Source organism: Falco punctatus (assembly GCF_963210335.1).
Source record: "Falco punctatus genome assembly, chromosome: 10".
NCBI classification, from domain to species: domain Eukaryota; kingdom Metazoa; phylum Chordata; class Aves; order Falconiformes; family Falconidae; genus Falco; species Falco punctatus.
The window spans coordinates 517,835-539,452 of record NC_137590.1 but is presented as its reverse complement, the minus strand read 5'-3'; the positions used below and the strand labels follow the sequence as shown (position 1 = coordinate 539,452).

Below are 21,618 nucleotides of genomic sequence, written 5' to 3'. Positions count from 1 at the left end.
CTTGTTTGTAGTCCCAGCCCCCGAATGGGCCCCGCGCATGTGCGGGCTCCGCAGCGCAGCGCGCAGGCGCAGAGCGCCCCACATGCCGTGGCAGCCGGAGCTGCTGAGGTACCTGTCGCCCAGGTGAGCCCCGCTGCCGCCCGCGGGCCTGGCCCCGGCTCCGGACACCCCCGGAGCCGCCCCTGCGCGTCTTCCGCGGCTACTGGGCGTCGCCGTTGAGGCGCTCGGCGGCAGGTGCCGCACGGCGGCTCCGCGGGAGCCGTTGCGGCGGGCGGGCCGGGGTCAGCGGCTCGCTGCGCCCGCGGGCATCGTCTGACTCGCCGAGCCCTGCGCCCCGCGGCTGCTGCTGCCGCTCCGCGGTCCTGGGGGGCCGGCGGTGAGCGGGAAGGCGGCAGGGGTTCCCCGCGTGGGCCGGGGGGCACTCCCCGGGCGAGTGTCGCTGAGGCGGCCGCAGCCCGCAGGGCCTGGGCGGTCGTTGCCTCCGGCGTCTCCCGCCGAGAGGCCGCTGCTAAGGGAGGGCTCCGCTGCCGTTACGAGACGCCGGAGGAAAGTACGGCTCCCTCACGGAGCCGAATTTAGGAAATAATCCCTCGTCATACCCGGCTTCGTTGGAGAGAAAAAGAGAAACGCTTTGCATCTGTCCCGGTTTTTTTCACTGAAATTTTAATTCATTTAAATAATGGACTGGAGTGCTCTGGGCTTTAGTGCTTTCTCTTATCTGTAGCGTTCCTTTCTAGTATTTAGGTCTCGGAATTCTCAGTTGCGTTATTTGCTTTGGACAACGAAAACGGGGTGGTTTTCTTTGATTCGGTACAGTCTTGTCAGTGTGCAAACGGGAAAGGAATAGTTTGTAAATATTTTTTTTTGTTGCTTTGCATCATCATTTTAAGTCAATGTCTGTTTCTTTTTAAAATATTTAAGTCACAGGGAGTAATTCAAAACATAGTAGCAAAGTCAGATGCTTCTACTATCTTAAGAATCATCATTATGAAGTCTGGTGCAGAAAACGTGACATTACAAAACAACTGATGCTGTGTAGTACTGTCACTAGATTCCCGGGCAGCGCTGGGAGTGCTGCTGGCTGGCTTGGCGGCAGTGCCTTGGGGTTTGCTTTGCCAGTTGAGAGCCTGGTGTCTGATCTGTTTTCTGATTCCTGTCAAGTACAAGGAGTCTGGAACCGGGTGTGCATGATCAAGGCCGTGACAGCACAGTCGCAGTGTGTGAATCACAGTCAAAGTCTGTAGCAAAACTGGGGCGACTAAGTCACATGTGTGTTTGCTCTGGAGAATAGGAAAGGTCTATTAAGCATCAGGGGGTTGCATCTGGGAAACCCAGAAGAGCTTTTGTCCTTGAATGCTGAGGTGATGAGATGAGGGTTACAAGTGGAGAAGAATCTGCTGCTGCTTGCCATGTCGGGCACACTCATGAGTCTTCTGTGTTCAGATAGGAGGACTTGGCGGCTCATTACTTCAGCTTCTGCCTTTCATTTTCTGTAGACACAAGAGGACGACAGTCTTTCAGATCCTGGAGCATGTTAGACTGTGTTTAGCACCAGTGTTTCAGTTTATGTTGAAAAGTAAAAAGGAAATGTAGTCTTAAAAGCTGAGTTTAAAATCAGTGTGGAGCTTTTCTAGCACAATTTACTGGACTAGGGGAGCAGAGCTTACCAAATGTGTCTCACTGAACTGAGGCAACACTCCTGAAGAAGCAAGACAATCACTAGGATTCATTTGGATTATTGGCCATTGGACTGGGATTGTGGAGTGGGTTCAGGACTGGCAATGACTGTTCCAATTTCATTTATTATTTGGAATTTTGAAACTTGGCTTGTGTGTGGCACATGAGGCTTCTTGAGTGCAGAAGCTTAGTGTGGGCTATACTTGGCTTGTATTAACATGTTTGCAAATTTAGAAGCTGGAAATGTTATAAAATGGAAATTAAACAGCTGCTGGAAGCAGTGTTCTTGGAGACTAATTATATTCCTAGCTACTCATTTTGTGTCTTAAGGTTAAAATAATTGAACAAACCTGTATAATTTATATTTTCTTACTCAGATCACCTTCAGAAACCCTCTGGTGATTCTGTTTGCAGCTTGTATTTCACATTCATCACATATGACAGGGTCTTTAGTGTTTTTCATTGGAAAGCATAAGTGTACTGGTACATTTAAATTTCAGGGGCTCTATTACGTACAACGTGTATTTTGGTTCCTTAAAGATGTACTAGGAATTTTTCTTAAAGATGCTTCTAGGATAGTTTTCTTAAACATTCCTCTGTTGCATGCTTAAGGTAAACACTATAGTGTAGTAGTAATATACAGATATTTTGGTAAGAAGCTTAAAAAATTACGATCATAATATAGTCCAAGCACAAAAATAATAAAAATTGGAGGAGGCAAATCAGCTTTAAAACTTTTTTCAGGTTTGGTTTTCATATGTAACAGAATAGGGATTTTAAATTTTAATTATTTACTTTTATTCTCACAAATAATAGCTCAGATGGATTGCCACTGCTGTTGCTTCCTGGAAAAAGGAAAGCCAAACACTCAGTGAGTTCTGTTTCTGTAGACAGTGCTGACACCATAATGCTCCATTATCAGGGTCTACCTTGTGTGCATCATCATCTGCCAGCTGTGTTTTGGATATAAGTAAGTATGTCTCTACTGCTTGCAACTCTTAAGCCTAGCATTGGACAGCTGCGCAATACAGGTTAAGAGTATTTGTGTCCATAATTATTATAGCCTGGTTTAATCCACGACAGTTAAAGGAGAACAGAGGAGTGTTTTGCTGTTTCTCTGTGTAATGTTAAAGACTATGTTACTGATACATGTTTTGATGCATCTCAGTAGTCTCATTTTCATATGAATGTGGTTTGGGAAGAATAATAAAGTTCTGTATTGCTTTTCCCTGGGAATTCTTAGTATTCTGGTCAGATCAGGTCAGTTATTAAGCAAAGCAGTAGTAATTTGGTCCTAATAATAGGAAGGACTAGGTGACTGTGCCTTCTACTGTGCAAATCAGAATTGATGAGAGATTTGAATAATCTCACTTGGTCTTCAGTTCTGTTCTTGTAAATTCTGAATTGCGAATGGGACTTGCTGGATTTTTTAATAATGCGTACTTATGGATCATTCACCTTTTTCTATCTGGTCATATCCCCTTGGCTTCTGTGACTGATGTAGCACCATTTAATGTGATAATCAAATTGGTGCTGCGATGGAATAGCTTTATTTTTCATTTGGCTATCGTCCTTACCAGGCTTGGATGCATTTCTGTATTTACAACAGGTTTTAGTTTGGTGAAGGGGTATTCATTACTTTAGATTGTATAAATACAGTAAAGGTTATAAATGCGATGTTTAATTGTAAAGTAACCTTTACTATTCAGTCATGTATAAATCAGAATCTCTTCCTAATTACCAGATGGATTAAAAATGTGAAACTGGCCCTTTTTTTGTCCCCCCTAGAAGAGCTAGAATTGTGGCTTGTCTCTGTGTGTTCAAATAGAGGATATAGGCAATCTGCTGCTTCCTTTTTGTATGTATTTTGGTGATGAAGCTGCACATTACATCTTAAACTGATCTAATGACTGGTTGGCATGCAGAAGGGCTGGTTGTGTTCTTGCTCTGTCTTGTACCATCTCCAGCATTTATTGGATGTTTTCCAGAACCAGTTCAGTTTGCTAAGTAAGCAGGGCGCTAATCCAGCCCCTCTGTGTCCCCACCTCCCCAGAAGATCAATTTTTGCCAGGTAAGCAAGCTGAGTGAGTTCAAAGAAGGGCTGAGGAGTACCAGAGATGTAATTGATTTTGCAGTGTAAGAACAGCCATAGAATCAGGTGGAACCATGTTCTTTCCTCCAAAGAGCTTAAGGTCAGGGCAAATTGTATAAACCTTTGATAGCCCTCTTGTCTCCTGATGCTGTAGGACTTCAAGAGGTAGATGTTGTTTGCATTTACGTTGTTAATGGTTAATGCATTTTTCTTTTGTGAATTTGCCTGTGTCCCCAGTCCATTTGAATATATAGCACTCACACATCCTGAGGGAGACCTTCCAGAGCACAAAATAATTTTGTAGGTGCTGACCACCTCTGCTTGTTTTCTTTTGAACTTGACAGCCGCTAGCTTCATCTCGTATCTCTTAGCTTTTGCGTTGTTTGGAAACAGTGAACAACTGATCACTATTTACCTTCTCTGCGCAGCTGATGATTTTTATAGGCTTCTGTAATATGTCACGGCAGTAATCTCTGTTTCCAGGCAGAAGAACCCTAGCCTAATTGATTATTCCTTATTATTAATCTTTTCAAACCTTGTTTCCTTTTCAGAAATATTTCCCCCTTCATTATGTCCTCTTGAAATGAAGGAACAGGCACTGTGTCTAGGATTTAAGCTGCAGATGTTATATAGCTTTATATGATGGTTTAATTACTAATAATTTCCTAACATTAGATATTTTTTTTTATGTTTAATGGGTGTGAGCTGATGCTTTTATCAGTCTGTCATGACTCCGGCAAGACTTTCTGAAGGTTAATGACCAGCTTGAAGTACATCACTATGTGAAATTAGGATAATTTTTCTTCAGAGTGCTACCTTGTTTGCACTGAATTTCTTGTTTTTATTTCCCGATCATTCAGTCTCATAGGGTTTTTCTGCAGGTCTTCAGTCAGGCCTTCTCTTTACTGTCAGAATAGCTTATATCCTCAGGAGACTCATTCCACTCCCTGCCCCTTTTCCGGATTGTTTATGAGTATGGTGTATAGCAGAACACTGCAAAACACTCCTGGCAGTCTCCCTCCCTCTCCCTCCCTGTGAAAACTGACCATTTATGCCTACCCTCTGTTGTCTGTTTTCAGCTAGTTATTAGTCCAGGCAAGGGCTTTCCAGTTTATGCTTTAGCTGCAGAGCTGTGGAAGTTCGGCAGCTGTCTGAATTATGTTTTGTAGTCATTGCTATAAACGCTTGCCTGTGAACGCCCCTGCTGAGAGGTTCTGCCTGTCCTCGCAGCCCTGTCTGCTCTCCTCCAGCACTCTGCTGCTGTGCAGTGAATTCAGTCTGAAAACACATATGGCTGGAATGAACCCAACAAACTATAAATCAATGCTGATTTTGTGTTGCTGTTTCGATTTAACTAGAATGAATTCAGTTAGATAAGTACGTATTTTTGTGCTTGCTGCTGATGATTGAAATTGTGAGTTGAGACTTACAGGCTCAACTGTAGTCTAGACTGAAGGCAGTGTCTGTGCACAAACTTGCACTTTTTATTTCAAATTAGCATGAATTTGATGCTGTAGTTAATTAGTATGACTTGGTGTGTGAATTTGACCTAGGTACTAATTCAAGCGATTTTGTGATTGCTTCTTGGAAGTTTTTGCTGTGGTGAGGCAGAAAAACCAATCTGACTGTGGGTTAATATCTGAAATTCCTTGGGGAGAGTGAATAAGGAAGGTTTCTTAGAGCATTTATGTAAATCAATAGTGATCTAGTATTACTTTTATCCTATATATGGACTTTATTTTGAATTATTAGGAACATGTGCATCATAAATACATAACTGGAAATCCACAAATTTTGCTACTGACGCCCTTGTAGTGTTCTGTAAATACTAGAATTTTTTGGGATTTGCTTACATTTAAGTTTCCTAAATACAAAGGATGTAGGTCTTTAATGAAATTTCTGTTCACTGCATAGGTTTTTCAGGTGTGTTCTTGAAAATTCATATGCAGAGTCACCAGTTCTGTTGTCATACATTATAACAGTTGTCTGCTGAGGGCTTTTTTGTGTTGTCTTTGTGTGGAGAACTGAAATTAGATGTGATGCTTTTGTTCTTAACAGTTTCTTTTGGCCGTGGTAGATTTGAAATTTATTGCTTAGCCAATAAGGTCTGCGTTTTTTCCATTTGTGTACGTGTTTCTACCTTTGCATAGGCAAAAAGAAAAACTTGATTTGCATAAATATACGGTTATATGACTTGGATAGATGTATTTCCTTCCAGAAAAGGAGGGCTCATATGTGGTTTTGTGTTTTGTTGTCCAGATGGTAGAAGTTGGTGGCTTGAGGGGTGATTTAAGTCTGCTTCTCTGTGCTGCCAGTTCAGGTGCTGCATAGTTTCCCTTCCATGGGTGGAGAATTAATGCAACAGTGTTGGGAGTGTTGAGCAAGCACGCACTCATCAGTTGATAAAGTGGCATTTTTAACCATTGTGTAGTACTCTTACTATTGTTAGTTTGCTCATATAGTTCATTCTGAAATGGTTTTAATCAAATAAATGGTCCTTGTTACAACTTCAACTTTTTTTCTTCAGTTTGGATGAAAAGGTTACCAAATATGTTTCTTATGGTCCCTGGGAAAGCCAGGGAAGATTTTTTTCCTCCCATTTTGCAATGCAATTGAGCTTTATCCATGGATTGACAGAGAGAAGGGCACAGGGCTTGGTGAAAATCTGCGCATGGATTAGCTCAGCCACAGAAAAAAAATACTTTCCAGACATTTTTAAGATAAATAGTTAATTGGAAACATTCATTATTAAAAAAAAAAAAAAAGTCAGTAAGAAAGCTTGTATGGCCTAAATGTTTTTGGTTACTTCTAGCAGTAAATGAATGGAACACCCAGCAGGTATTCTATCAATTAATAGAATCATATTGGCTAATCAATCAAAGAATTTGCCATATGTCCTGGATGTCCTGGCAGCAGGTGGCCTCTCAGTTCTGTTCCCACAAAGGTGAGCACAGTTGTGCTGCTGTGAGATCTTGGTGCATGGGGAGTCTGGGGATACTTTGGAGTTGGGAGCTGAACTGTGGGACCGCAGGCCTGCTGGGTTCTGGTTTGCAGCAAGGACATTGCTTTAAAAGGAGGTATATTATTCTTCAGCATTTTCCACAATATAATACCTATATAAAGCAAATGTTATAGCTTTTGTTTCATCCAACACCACAACAACAGGAAGGAGAAGTTGTTTAGAAGATTGTTTGTCAGCATGTCTCCTTAGTCCAACCTTGCACTCGCCTGTATCAGTCTGTGAATGCTGGGGTGTAACGTTGTCTCCCTGGCTGCAACTGCCACATTTGTTGCTTTGTAGTTTTGGGTGCCATGCTCCTTCATACTGCTGTGTCATATAATTGAATGATAAGGACTGAGGAGTCAGTGTAATCTAGGACTGTCAACTGCAGTTTTTCAGTTACTGGCACAGCATCATGAAGATTTCAACATAGATGTCTAAATTGCCAAAATGGCTGGAGTTTTCCAACAGAGTGAGTACAAAAGCACAGAGGAGGTTGTAGCTTTGTCTGTACAGAAGAGTTAATGAAGAAGTTCAAGTCGTCTCTGCCTCCAAGATAAAGCTAAAGCAATTTGTTTTTTGGAGAGCCAAGTGTCATGTTTTGCTTTGGTTTTTTTCAGTGGCATATTAAAAACAAACAAACAAAAAACTCTGAGGTCTCGCTCCCCAGGGAGGAGTGGAGATAGGTCTGTGTGCTGTAGTGACTCAGTTGTACCCCAGCCTGGAAGCTTTGCAGTTTGTATGGCCTTGCCATCAGAGAGCGAAAGTTTAAAAAATTCTTTTGACCACACTGACCTGCGCCAGCTGGTGGTCCCCCGATGTTTGTTACCTTTTGGACACTTAATTTGTGCATTTGTAACTGTTTTTAAGTGGTCTTGGAACTCATTGCTGTTCTGGTCATGGGGCTGACCACATGAAGCAGTAAATGAGTCGACTGTGACTCCAGAGGATCACAAGGCTTTTCTAAACTTATAAAATGCTGCAAACAACGCAGACTCTTAAGTTCTGCTGCTGGTCAAGCTTCAGGAAACACCCAATGCTTGTGTGGTGTCTCTTGGGCACAAAAGCGATCTCTTTGATCTTTTCAGCGATATTCCAAATCATAGAAAACAAACTCTCAGTGTTTCTCCTGGTTTCTACACGCAAAAAGTTATTTAAGTTCAACTGCTGTGTAATGCTTGCAGTTGGAAAATGCTTCTTAAAAGAGGAGCTAATGGGGCTTAAAGCCGGGTTGATTTTGTTGTCCTTTAGCTCAGTTATTCATTGTATTTGAATATAGGGTTGTCTGGATGTATTGCACATGGTGAGACGGTGTGTCCAGACTGCTTTATGCAAGTAAATGCTGACTAATTTTTCTGTGGACATGCTTTAACAGAGGGAGCAGTCACAGACGTGATTCTTGATCAGAGGGTGTTACTTGCCTTAAGAGTGATTGGCTGTACTGCAGTGTTCCAGGTTTCCACCCTATATCTGCAAGGAAGTCAGGAGATTTTTGCTGACATGATTTCCTTAGGGGGTATCCTGGTTCTTAGGAACTTCACAGTGGAATGCTGAAGAGCATAGGTGGTGGAGGTGCGGGGATAAGTAACAGCATTCCCCCCTGCAAAAATTCTTACTTTCCAAAATAACTATTTGGGTGGTGAACCGAAGACTACTTTTTTTTTTTTAACATTAAATGTTAAATAAAGATTACCTGACTGGGTATAGATGCATGCAGCTTTTCTGGCCCCTCTCTAGCCTAAGATAGTGATGGAAACTTCTTGCACCCTTCTTACCAAATGCATTTTGCTGTTTTGGTTGTTTCCTTTCCTGTTCATGCATGTTGAATGTGAATTGATATATTTTGTGTGACGTGTACTCCCATGTTGTCTTCGTTATTTCTTTGCAGATGCATAGGAATATTGGCAATGATTCCAAAATTTTGTGTAGCCTGGCAGATGCTGTTATAGAGGATTATTTGCTTTATAACAACTCCTGTACCTGGGTGTTTCAGCAGTCCTTTGAAATCTGGGAAGCAACAGCTTCAGTGCCAGGGCTACTGGTCACATGCGTATAATGAGACCATCAAGCCCTTCTGATAGTGATTAAGCTTCCACTGTGAGAAATGGCTTTTATTGTTATGGCTGGTAGTAATTGCTTAAATGAAGTGTTTTCAGGGGTAGTTCTAGGCCACTGTAATTATATATGCTGCCAGTCTCACCAGTATAAAAATGTCTTTAAAACAATTTGCAGAGCTCGCCAGTTGGTTACTCAGGGTGGGGATGTGCTGGTTCCACATGAATGCATTCCATTTTTGGCAGTGTTTTTGGATGTTAGGAATTTTCTCCCTGATCTCAGTTTTTCTTTGCAGTGCAGTGACCTTAAAGACTTCTAAAGTAGTCTGCCATCCTGCTTTTTTTTTTTTTAACTGTGGTATCCGAAGGTTAGTAGAGTTCCTGGAGGGCACTTAAACCTTGACAGTGAAGAATGGATGGATATCTGTAACGCTGTGAGGCAGAGCAGAAGATACTTTTGGAAGGGACAGCAAGCTGTCTGCTTGTGTTGCTTGCAACCGAGCTGCAAACAGCATCCTCTGCTCTGCTGCCAGGCAGTGCTGTTCTGCTGGGCTTCCAGCAGAAATGGTGTGTGCAGTGATACTGCAGCATGGATGCTGAGCTGCGCCTATCTATCCTGAAAAGCTGTTTTGGTCTGGAAAATTTTTTTTTTCCCCTTCGCTTAAAAAATGGTTCACGGAGGCTGCAAAACAAGCACAAGACAGCCTTCAAATGCCAGCTTTTGTGTTGCACAGGATTTCTCAGATGATGAAGGTATTCACTGAGCATTAGATTTTTTTTTTTTTGTCAGCAGTAGAAGGATAGTGTAGGCTTTTCCTTTGGCCTTTCACAAGATAACTGCTCTGCCTCCCTCGCCCTCCCCCCCTTTAATTGGTTCATTCTTCTTTAATAAAGACAGCAGTTTCTTAACAATGAAAGTAATAAAGCAGCCAGAGAAGCTTGTGCTGTCTTTAGAAAAAAAAAAGGGGGGGGGGGGAGGGAAGAAAATGGGAAAAATTAAGAAATAGAATATAGTTCATTGTATGGCTTAGTAACCTTTGAAGAAATTCGTAGCAGAGTATGAATTTAAGGCTATACATAAAGGCAGGAAAATAATGTCAGTACTTGATTTTCATCAAATAAGAACTGTTTAGGCAGAAATATTAATCAGCCTTTTATGGAGGTCTCCAGAACATAAATCTCTGTACTTTCTCTGATTGGTAGGTAGTACTTGTTGGAGGAAAAAATTGAAATGGCTTGAAACTATGCACCAGAAAGCTTAATTCATTACTTAAGCTTTAATTGCCTGAACTGAGAAGTGTTGTCATTCAGGTATCTTGCTCTTTTGTAGTTTGATTTCTTTGATGTGATGTATTATTGTTTTCTCAGATCTCTAGCCTTCAAATGTCATTCTGGGCTGTGGATTAAATGTAAACATGGCACTGTATGCTGCTATTTTTATCATGTCTCCATGTTGAAATGAACTGCTTATGTAGAAGCCATCATCCGTTACCTTGTTGGCCTAAAAATGATTTAAGCAAATACAGTCTTGCTGTTGTCAAAGCTTTCAATAAGGAAGGGCTCACAGAGTTTAAATCCTGGTCTTGAAACATTTCCTTTAGTGAAGTCTGAAGGATTTTTATTCTATCATAACTCACTAGACTCAAATTTTCTTCTGCATTTTTGAGAGAACCCCAGGTCTTCCCAGCAGCAATGACTCCAAATAGCTAAGGCTGCAGACTATGAAAAGTGTTCAAGACTGGACTGACCTTTCCGTAAATTAAGGGACTTGTTCTGCACTCTTGGGTTCTGAATCCCTGCAGCATGGTTCCATCGTCTGTGTGAATCAAAGGTACAGGGAAGGCCAGGGTGTGGGGAGCAGAGGTGCTGTGCTTCCAGGGACTGGTTGGAAGCTCTGGGGCCTCCAAATGCCTGAGTGCAGCTGTAGCAGGAGGGGGATCTCTTTCTGTTATCTGGCCAAACAGACAAGGACTGTGGTGATTTCTGTACAGCTGTTGCAAAATTCCATCCTGTTTTTACTTGCAAGCCTGAATACTCATGATCTTTAAGGAATGAGCAGTCACATCTCAAATGGCAGCTGCTGCTGAGCACCTGCATTAACACAGTTTAGTGATTGCCATCACCATTGGCCTAGCAAGGAGCTTGATTGAGCAATGCTGTGCTATCTTTCTCTCTCTTGTAGTGGCTAGATGAAGAACAACAAGTTTTGTCACAGGTGAATGGGTAATAAAAGGTAGAGGACTGCTTTTAGTCTGTCTGTAGGGCAGTGGTGGTAAGGAGAGGGTTTCCGTTTTACTCTGGGCTGGATGCAGCGTCATTGCAGGGGAGGTGGCTTTGGAGCTCTTACCTCTTTCCCTGTTTTTCCCTTGATTACAGCTTCTTTTGAAGGAAAACGAAAACTTTTGAACTCTACCTGAGGTGAATGTTTAACAGGAGGAGTGCATCAGGTCCTTGTGTATTGAGCTGCAATGGAAGGTGTGGGTCCTTTCATTACACAGAAAGTTATTCAGTACTGACTCAAAAGGTCCCAAGAGAAACAGCACTGCTCGATCCCAGCATGTGTGGTTTGGTGAGGGAATTATTTGAAGAAATTTGTTATCCTGTGCTAAGCAGGAGGGTCAGACAGATGAATGAAACTGATCTCTTCTGACTTCACTGTGTTGGATAATACTCACATAAGAAGCATTACTTGAAGGGTCCAAGAAAACCAAGAGGACAGCAAAAATAATTAGGATACACTACTGAAACTAAGTCAGATCAAGATCTTGTTTTGAAAAGAAACAAATGCTTGAGCCTGTAATGACTCCTACTGTGGTTTTTTTTGATTGAAGCTCTTGAATAAGTAGAGGAGTATAGGACTTCTCTGCTGCTGTAGCAGATGGAAACTTGTCTCTTTGTTTGCAGTTACTAGGCGCTAACCTGGTATAGCTCATACACAAATGCAGAAAATATACATAAAGGGGCTAATTAAAAAAATAGAGGTCAGCTTGAGGTCAAGGGAGAAGAATACGAGCAGCTTAGATGTAAAATGAGGTAATAAAAACCTGTCTTTTACAAAATTCCAATTTTGGGAGTGGCGGTGGAAGCAGGGCTTTATGTAGAAAGTTGCCTGCACATTTATGAAGGTATGTGGCAGTATTAAGGCACGTTTCTGAAGAGGAACTCTGACATATCTCCCTGAGGAAACGTGAAAAGGGTCCTGCAGAGCAGTAAAGTCTTAGATATAATGAGCTCCAGTGTATATTATCAGCGTAATTATTCTGGCAAATTCTTCAAGTATAAGAGAGCTAGAAAAGTGAGAGGTGACTAGAGAGAGCAAAGACATGGAATTAGAAGAAAGGAGACATTAAACAGTTTAGGACTTTGCACCTTGGAAAGGAGCCACTTGGAGGACAAAAGAAAGTAATAAAGCTTTATGAAAGCATGACTGGCACGGAAGGTGAGTAAAGAATAAGTCACATTTCTGAGAGCATGAGGACTGTTGGGACATCCAATAAAAATTTAGCTGGAAATTGGACAGAAGGAAGATTGATTTCATAGAGTGTTTTCACAACTTTTTTTTGGCCAATTTAGTTAGCTGTTGCCAGAGAAGGATGCGGAGGCCAAAAGTGCAGAAAAGTCAAAGTTAGAAAAATAAATAGAAAAGGTGACTATGTTTGTAGATTAAAAAAATAAATTTATGATAGCAAATGGAAAATTCCTATGGCACCGAGTGATAAAATAGCATTTTAAATTCAGTGTGGTGAAGTACTGCACCTGGAGAGCAGCACTCGCTGTATGTATACAGTGATAAGTTCTGAATTGGCTTTCCAGTTGTAGATGAAACTTTGGGGCTGTAATAGGCAATTCTGTCAAAATCTTGTATGAGTGTCTGGAAAAGCAAATTAGGTTATCAAAAAAGGTTAGGTGCTTGTGGAAAAATAATAGTGATCAAACTAGGGAACATAATGCTGTGTTAACCCATAGTGCACCTGTGTTGTGAATGCTGCATGAGTACTGGTCTCATTGCTCTTCAAGACCCAGTGAAACTGGGAGACATCCTGAAAAGATTGACAAGAATGATCAAAGGTTTGAAACGTGTTCCTTGTAAAGAAGATCAGAACTTTCTAGTCTCAGAAAGATATCTTTGAGGAGGGTGTGATAGAAGCACATGAAGTCTAAGCAGCGTGGCATGTATATGAGCCCATTATTCACTGTCCCTTCCGATAAAAGGGCTAAGACCACCAAAGCAGCAGGTGGCAGACTCAAAACAAAGTGAGATATTTATAAAGTGTGAACAGGACCTCCTCCTTTCTCTTTGAGGTTGAGGTTTTAATCTGTTGGAACAATTTGCTGGATTTAGGCTGATTTATTCTGCATTTAACACTTCATCAGAATGCTGTTCGCAGGGCTTTGAAAGTTTAGCTCTAGAGCTCTGTTCATAAAAGAAATCCTTTTGAGTGTTGGAGTAGGGATATGAAGCCTAGCAGGCTGAAACAGCCCCTCTGATAATTTTTCACTGGGCAAAATCAGTGCAGCTTCTCAACAAAGTGGTTTGGTAGAAATACCCAGTAAAGTCAAATACAGTTTGTACAGTTCACAACGTGCAGCCTAGCCTTTTGTCTGGTATTTTGGGGTTGTTACTGGAATATTAAAACTTCTCTGACAGCAAAAGCTAATGTAAGCTCTTTGTCTGACAGATGGCATGTTCTTACAGTTGTGGTAAGTAGTTTTAGCTACTGGAGAAATAATACAACAATAAAATACTAACCAGTGGCAGTAGTGTATTTTGGGGTTCCTCTGTAGGATTTAGAAAAGGACAGACTGGAGTAGGAGGTTTTGGATTCATGGAAACTGGATGTGGTTCCAATGTAAAAGGGCTGTTTATTTGTGGTTTACCACCTGTGGTTTGTTGTGTTCACTTCTCATTGACAGAGTCAATTTATTGCTGGTTTAGGCCAATTTAGAGCACCTTGCTAAACATTTCTTAATTGTAAAGAGAGATATCACTTAAACTCATAGACTGGTCAGGTGAATTGTGCTTTGGGTTGTGTTTCAGATTAACATCTGCTCCTGAACTGGAGAAGGGCTTCTGGTCATGAAAGCTTGTAATTATTTCCAGCTAGTAAAATAAAAGATACTATGTCAATCTGCAAATCTTTGAGATATTTGGAGGTTGAAAAAGTAAGGAGAGGAGTGATGGGGTCTGTTGGTGTTGCTTAGGTAATCTCTCCATTGTAAATGCTGTGCCTGAGACTGTCAGGCTCTTGAGATGCTGAGGGAATATTCCATGGTAAGGTGGGTTATTATCATTTAACTTTTAAAGTATTATGTATGATACAGAGTAATTGGATTACTGGGGCTTAACAGAGAACTTATTGATTTATGCTCTGTGGTGCTCTTAGACCTCTCTACAAGTCAGCTAAAACTCATTAGCTTAAGTTGCTGTGGAGGAGGCTCAAAAGAGAATCTATACTTTAGCTCCCTGATGGTGGTTTAAACTAATATGATACTCTTTACAGTTGGGTTTTGCACCTGTTAGTACCACAAGTCACCTGACTAATACTGTCTTAATTACACCTTATGATATGACTACCTTTCTTCAGAACATTTTAAATCTCTTCTGAGTGTTTCTTTAGAATTTACGGCTGTAACATTGCAGTACTGGACATGGGGTAGGTAAATACATCGGATGTTTTCCAAAAGGTTAAGAAAATGAAACTTGGAGAGGGAGGGAGCAAAAAAGTAATGTAAGAGTGGGTAAAATCAATCCAGAACTAACTAGAGCCCTCATTTTAGTTCTAAAATGACTGCATCAGCAGTGTCTTTAATTTCTGTTTGGTTAATATGGGAGAAATGTGCATGTAATGTTACAGGAAGGAAATAATGAAACTAGGTAAAAATATTTGATCATTTCTCTTCAGGTGAGTGTTGGCAAGCTGGCCTGTCTTTAGAGATTATCAACAGGCTTTTCTAGGGTCAGGGCTGGTGTTCTAACACTTGCTGTTTGCTAAGGGCCTTGTACTGGGAAAGTCCTTCTCTGGAAAACACACACACACTTCTGGAAAGTTGTGGCTGCTCAGAGCTGTTAAAGTGGGTTGTGGAAAGCGTTGGTCTTTAATTTACCCTCCAGAGTATGTTACTTCATACTGATTTTTTTGTTTGCCAAGTTGAGATAAAAGAATACTCTGTGTGTAATAGGTAAAGATGTTCATAATTTTTGTGACTGTCAGGGGAGGACAGAGGTACCAAACTAGATTTCATGGGTAAGGCTGCCTTACTGTTTTTTCTGCAGCATAAAGCCTGAGAATAAATAACTTCTGTATTCAGAAAGAACAACGATGTTTCAGTGCACTGGGGAAGAATCTTCTATAGGACCTGAGGAGCCTGACAATTGGAGGAAAGCCAGTGTCATTCCAGCCTTCAAAAAGGTCAAGAAGGAGGACCCGGGAGACTAAAGGTGGTTCAGCCTCACCTCCATCCCTGGAAAGGTGATGGAACAGCTCATCCTAGTGGTCAGCTCTAAGCATGTGGAGTAAAAGAAGGGTATTGGGAGTTGTCAACATGGATTCACCAAGGGGAAATCATGCCTGACCAACCTAATAGCTTTCTGTGGTGGAGTGACTGGCTGGGTAGACAAGGGGAGGGCTGTGGATGTTTTCTACCTTGACCTCAGGCAAGGCTTTTGATGCTGTCTCCCATAACATCCTGATAGGTCTGCTCAGGAAGCATGGGTGAAATGAGTGGACAGCAAAGTGGATTGAGGATTGGCTGAATGACAGAGCTCAGAGGGCTGTGATCTGTGGTGCAGGGTCTGGGTGGGGGCCTGTAGCTAGCATGTTCCCCAGGGGTCAGCACTGGGTCTGGTCTTGTTCAACTTTATTCATCACTGACCTGTGCGAAGGGACTGAGTATACCCTCAGCAAGTTGGCTGATGATATGAACTGGAAGGAGTGTCTGAATACACCAGAAGGCTGTACTGCCATTCAGCAAGACCTGGGCAGGCTGGAGAGTTGGGTGCAGAGGGACCTCGTGAGGTTCAACCAAGGCATGTGTCAGGTCCTACACCTGGGGAGGAACAGCCCCACGTACCAGCACAGTCTGGGGCTGACCTGCTGGGAGGCAGCTCTGTGGAGAAGGCACTGGGAGTGCTGGTGGATGGCATGTTGCCTGTGGGCCAGCAGTGTACCCTCGTGGCCAAGGGGCCAACAGAATCCTGGGTGCATGAGGGGGAGTGTGGCCAGAAGGTCAAGGGAGGTGATCCTCCCCCTCTGCTCTGCCCTGGTAAGGCCGCATCTGGAGTGTTGTGTCCAGTTCTGGGCTCCCCAGTTCTGGAGAGACAGGGATCTTCTGGAGAGGGTCCAGCAGAGGCTACAAAGATGATGAGGAGGCTGGAGCATCTCCCAGCTGAGAGAGCTGGGCCTGTTTAGCCTGGAGAAGAGATCACTGAGAAGGGGGGGATCTTATCAGTGTCTACAAATATCTTAAGGGTGAGTGTCGGGAGGAAGGGGCAAGGCTCTTTTCAGTGGTGCACAGTGACAGGACAAGGGGCAACAGGCACAAACTGCAACATGGGAACTTTCACCTAGGTACAAGGAAAGGCTCCTTTACTCAGGGTGAGTGAGTGCTGGGACAGGCTGCCCAGAGAGGCTGTGGTGTTTCCTTCTCTGGAGACATTCAAAACCCACCTGGACATGATCCTGTGCAGCCTGCTCTAGGAGAACCCGTTGGACTAGGTGATCTCCAGAGGTCCCTTCTAACCCCAGTCCTTCCGTGAGTGCTTTTACAGGATTCACAAAAGTTGGGCTATGGATACTGGAGGATATAGCCATTTTATTATATTTTCCCCTTTTAGTATCTGTTTATGGACCTATTCTCCTGAATGTATCAAACCATTTTTTTTAAATCTTCTGAAATTATTTATCTCCAAAACCTTGACTGTTTGAGGTCTATTAATAGTTCTCCTCAAAGGTGGGTTGTATCCCCCTCTCCTTTCTCCTCACTCCCACCATTGCACTGGCTCCACTGCTCTTGTGATCACAGGGTGAGGTGCTTCAACTCACTAAAAAAGCAGAAAGCAAACTTTGAGCCTTAGGAAAATAATCCCCGACTCCCAAGTTTTACAAATACAGCAAGAATAAAAACATGGTTTTAAAATTAAGCTCTTCTTTAACTTTCAAACTTTTTCACAAGTAGTGAACCATCTGATGTTTTTGTGGATGCTCTTAACTCCTGTGCTCGTTCTTCACCACGAAACATGCTGTTGTGGGACTTCCTGACAGCTTTGGAAGTGGTGGCTGATGCCAGGTGCTCACTGGGTGCCTGCAACGGCCCTGCCACTCCGCAGTACCCCTTGTTCATAGTGGTGGTTGGGTATTGCACCCACTCTATAGCTGGCTTCCTGGTTGTGACATGTTTGAGTAACATAGTTAGCAAGTAAACAAGTAATGCAAACTATTAATTTGAGAATCCTTTGCCAAGAGACCATTAGAATTCTTTCTTTGAATTTTCTTAGTTTCCCATTTGCGTTTGGTTTGCTGTGCTTTATGGGATTTCCTGTTTTGCTCATCTGGATAAGGTTCCCACTACTTTTAGATTCCAGCTGTTCCCAGGATAGTCTCCTTAAATTTCCTATCGAGTCATGCAGGATTTGCATATAAGGTGGCTCTGTCTTTATGCTTGCATATTGGTGCACAGATTATCTGGGCTTCCCAAACAGAATTTTTAACAGTCTCCAAGGTCCTTGTAGGATTCCTTCTTTTTGTGGCTTTTCCTTTTTTTTTTGAATTTTGTTTTGACAAGTTGCCTTGTTTTTTGTGTAGTTCCTTTTCTTGATATTGAGTGTCTATGAGCCAGATTTGGTGCCTTTCTGTCACGCTGCAGCAAGACTGTAGTGAGTTAACCATTTTATTTGTAAACTTGCCTACTCTGTATGTTATACATGATCCTCATCTTAGACTGCAGGATTTAGAGCAGACTCCAGAGCTCATTACATGTCTGGTCCTCCCTACGCGAGCCAGTCATGATGTTCATGCGATTGTGTGATCGGCTCATTCAGTTCGCTAGAACAGTAGAAAGCTAGCCTGGCAAAAAGTCAGCATTAAATCTGCTCGTTTTACAGTCAGCATGCCAGACACTGCCTAAGGCATCATTTAGGTCATGGCTGCAAGGGGACGAAAGAGCAGAGCAAAGAAGAGAGCTGGAGGATCTGATGCTCCTTTTCAGAGGCTGTGAGGTAAGATTTTAGTTCCTCTGTGTCCTGAAATATTACCCTACAACAAGGAAACTGATCAGCAAACTGAGTTCTGTCTTATATTCTGTGTACACTTTGTCTAAATTGATTAGAACTAGCATAACTTGAAGCTAAGTGCAGGCCCCTGCATATCATCTGGCAGTGTCCTGAGCATGTGCTTTATCTGCTCTGTGATTCAACTGAAGAGGTAACACTGCCAGAAAACCCAGTTTCTTACAATCAAATCTCAAAGCAAGGCCTTCACAGATTTACAAAAAAGGTGGTGCACAAGGAACCGAAGGAGCCTTTTCATCAGTCAGTTCACTGATAAAATGAAAACTAGTCACTGATACAAATGAAAACTAGTCCTGGAAAAAACAATTGAGGCGGCAGTTAAGCAGACCTGACTTGCCACATTACTGTGTGATTGTTGACCTGGTGCAAGGGAAGGAGAGGAAGAAATTTCTGGCTGGTGTGGGGATCATGCCTTTTGGCAGCAACCCACAAGTATATGAAATGAATAATGAAATTACATCTTGAATTGATTCTGGGTTGCTCTGTATCCATTACTGGTTTTAACTGTGGTAATCTGAGTTGCCTCTCCTGCACTGGCTAGCTGCCTTAGAAGGGGCATAAAATTCAGCCGGACACATACAAGGATGTTTTCTGCTTGGAAGTTAATTCACAGACTGGAAACGATGGAAGGGACAGCAGTACAGCAGTTGTGATAGTTATGAAGTAATGACACTGATACTTCAGAAGAGATTGTCCTTCAGATGATGGAGGATGGGCAGTAAGCCAAACGGAAGGAGCTTGTTCTGGGAAGCTCCAAGGAACAATGCTACATGGGTAAGGGAAAGATGCATTTAATTAATGAGGAGGAAGGGGGAGAAAAGACATATAATAAAAATCTAATTTTAGCAATTTGTTTTTCATATAATGCATAGGCGTGCTTAAAATTTACGTCAATCCTGTGAAAGCCCCTTTTGCAAGTGGTCTGAGGTTAGAGCAGACTAAAATAGTGAAATTGCATCTTGAGAGTTAAATCAGTCTTCTGTGTACATCTGTATTCTTATATTCAATACACATAATTACTAAATACTGAACAATATGTATGTGCTCTGATAAAACTTAAAAGGTCTCTTGCATGTCTGGTGGGTAACTTGGGAATGGATGTGTTGAAATGTTTGATCAGCTTTTGCCTACAAGTATACGGTTTTCTAATCACCCAAATCCATTTATTCAAATTTGAATGAAGTAAGAAGAAAAGTTTGGTTTTGCTCTGTGACGACATTAGTAGAAGTGCTTTAGATGTATATACATATACAGCACAATGACAGGGTGTTAGTTACCTGAATGAGCTGATACCAGAAGCAGTTGTGTTGTCTTAGCTGCTGAGGAGCAGAATATATTAATTTCTCCTGAGCTTTGCGCATCTATGATGGTTCCTGTACCCACCTTAAGCTAGGTTTATCGAGGCTGCGCAATGTGACACTGCACGTGCCAAGAGATGTGACTAAAACTGCCTCGTACAATTCCTTCACTGCTGAATATGTGTTACTACGTCAGGTTTAGGTTGTACGTTTTGTATATATGAGTGAACACAGAAAGTTCAAGGTAGTTTTATTTTTTTAAATGAAAGTGACTCTACGAACTTCTTACGCATTTGATCTGAGTATTTTTCTTCCATCCCAATAGCACTTCATACAAACGAGTTAAAAAAAATTCACAATTGCATTACAAAATACAAAAACTGAGATCTGACTAAGTTTGTTTAGCTATACCATGACTTAAATGATGATTCCTTCCATGTAGCAAGAAGGCTCAGCTGGGTATAAAGGTTATATTTATTAATGCAATTTAATGTTTGGTAGCCAGTGAAAATGCTACTTTTTCAATAAGATAAATAAAATGGAAAATTAGCATTTCAGTAAATTGATGATAAAAATAAATTGTTAAGATCCCATTTAAACAGATTTCTAGCTTTCTTGCTCTGGAATGCTTTATTTTGCTCAATGGGATACATATTCACATCTTAATTAATTTTTTTCACTTAAAATCTAAAAACACAGAGTCAGTTAGTGGGAAGCATGATTGAAACAAAGCAGGAACAAGCCTGAAAATAATACTGCAGAGGGTACCAAAGGACCTGGTAGAAAGCAGTCAGGTTTGTCATAAGCTGCTTAAGAGTAAGTTGCTGCTGAAGAGACCAGTTTCCCCACTTGCCTTGTGTCAGATTGGAAGATGGGTGCATTCAGCTATACGTACTGCCTCTGTGTGGGTGAGAGTTTGAAGTTGTCACGGGACGGGTAGAGGAGGTGATATGGGGAGAAGCTGTGGTGAATGCCATGATGGTAGACAGTGCTGATGAAGAACTATGAATGTTTTGTTTGGGACAAGTGTCCAACTGGAGCCTTCAAGAGCCCTCACCCGTGCCTGGGTGGGGCCTCCTGAACTGTGGGAGTTGTGGAAGCAGAGAGGGGAAAGCATCTTTGAACAGATCCATTTGAACATGTCATTCACCATAAAACTGATAAAAATGGCTCTACGGTTTAGTCTGAGCTGTGTGAGCTGCTGATACTTGATAATGCAGGTAGTGCTTTAGTGTGGTGCCACTGGGCAAGAAAGAGTAATGGGAAAATTGTGTGAATAACATGATTAACAATAATAGCCACTGCTTATTTCATTTTCACTGGGGAGAACAGCTTAAGGGAGGTGCTGCAAAGCTATTTGAAAGAGAGACTGTGACCAGAAAAGGCTCTTTCAGAGACAATAATTTGCATAATTTTTGTGGGAGAAACTTCTAATTCCAGTGTGTATCCTGGGTATTCTCACTCTAAAACATCTTGGATTGTGCTGTACAGGGGAGCTCAACCTGGTTCAGTGTTTTCATGGGCAGTGGTCCAGGTAACTCAAAATAATTTGAAGCTTTTACGTTTTCTTGCATTCTTGCTTAATCAGCCCTATAGTTGATGCCTGTTAATTAAAATGGTGGCTAAGAATGATATTCTGCTGGCTGAGCTCAATTACATGCATGACAATGTGATGCTTCCTATAGACAGAATTGGACTTCTCCAAAATTAATGAAAGCTGTGCATGGACCTTTTCTTTACAAAACCATTGTTAAATGTACGTCTTGTTTAAACTCCTTAGAAAGTACATTTAGCAGCTGGTGTTTCTGTCCTGAGTGTAGCCCAGATTCAAAGGAGGTAAAAGCATGTTGTGTTACAATTGCTCGGGTGCAGTAGCTGGCACTGTGCTGGTTAAGCAGAACGTAATTTCTCTCTGCAAGCTTGCAGTTTGTCTTGGAAGTGGAGCACCATGTGGTGTGTTCCCAAAAATATATGAGCTGGAACGCAAAGCGAGTAACCTAGGAAAATATTTTGAAAGTTTATTTGGACCCTTTGCCTGTTTTGCTGGAAGCTTACCATCTGAGCCAGCATTTCAGTATAGAAAACAGAGTAGACTATGCAGGTGGTTCAGAAACACACTGTTGTCCAGAGGCTTGAAAGGATGCAGGAGCAGCATAACACAAATGCCCAAAGATCTCAAAGCCCATAAATGAAATTTGTTTTAGTCAAGA

The 21,618-nt window shown here is 41.9% G+C and overlaps 1 protein-coding gene across 4 annotated transcripts in view; it reads left to right on the top strand.

The window, feature by feature from the left end:
• Positions 1-21,618, top strand: part of NDRG3 (NDRG family member 3) — a 60,814-nt gene continuing 39,196 nt past the window's right edge. For all 4 annotated transcript variants that reach the window (XM_080405429.1, XM_080405426.1, XM_080405427.1 and 1 more), the window contains exon 1: positions 1-123. The gene's annotated coding sequence lies outside the window, so the exon portion shown is untranslated. The remainder of the gene's footprint in view (positions 124-21,618) is intronic.